This window comes from Bison bison, unplaced genomic scaffold, assembly GCF_000754665.1.
Source record: "Bison bison bison isolate TAMUID 2011002044 unplaced genomic scaffold, Bison_UMD1.0 scf7180017864049, whole genome shotgun sequence".
In the NCBI taxonomy this organism is placed as follows: Eukaryota; Metazoa; Chordata; class Mammalia; order Artiodactyla; family Bovidae; genus Bison; species Bison bison.
In genome coordinates, this window is record NW_011494621.1 from 15,399 (window position 1) to 15,869 (window position 471).

Genomic DNA, 471 nt, shown 5'->3' on the forward strand with positions numbered 1-471 from the left:
TATTTGTGATGTTTAGTTATTTAGTTACTGTGGGGTATGTTAAATAATATTTGTTTTTCTACCCTACTATTTCATCAATATTCTGAAAATATTTGAGTGCCAGATTATACCCTGTTTTAATTCTGTAATATACTAACTGTTAGTGTCTTGTTCATATTTCTAATTATGTGTACTTGGGCTTTGTCCATTTTCTTCACAATTATGTAAACTGAGAGGAATCGACTGGCAGTCTGGGGTTGGCAGATACAAACTACTACATTCAGAATGGATAAACAACAAGGTCCTACTATACAGCAGAGGGAACTAATGTCCAATCTCTTGTGATAAATCACAATGGAAAAGAATATTAAAAAATATGTGTGTGTATATATATATTAAAAAAATTATGTAAACTAGAACATTTTCTTTATTTATTAGTTGAGTTTATTTTCCTCTTCCTAACAATTCATACCTGTCTTTTATTAAGTATCT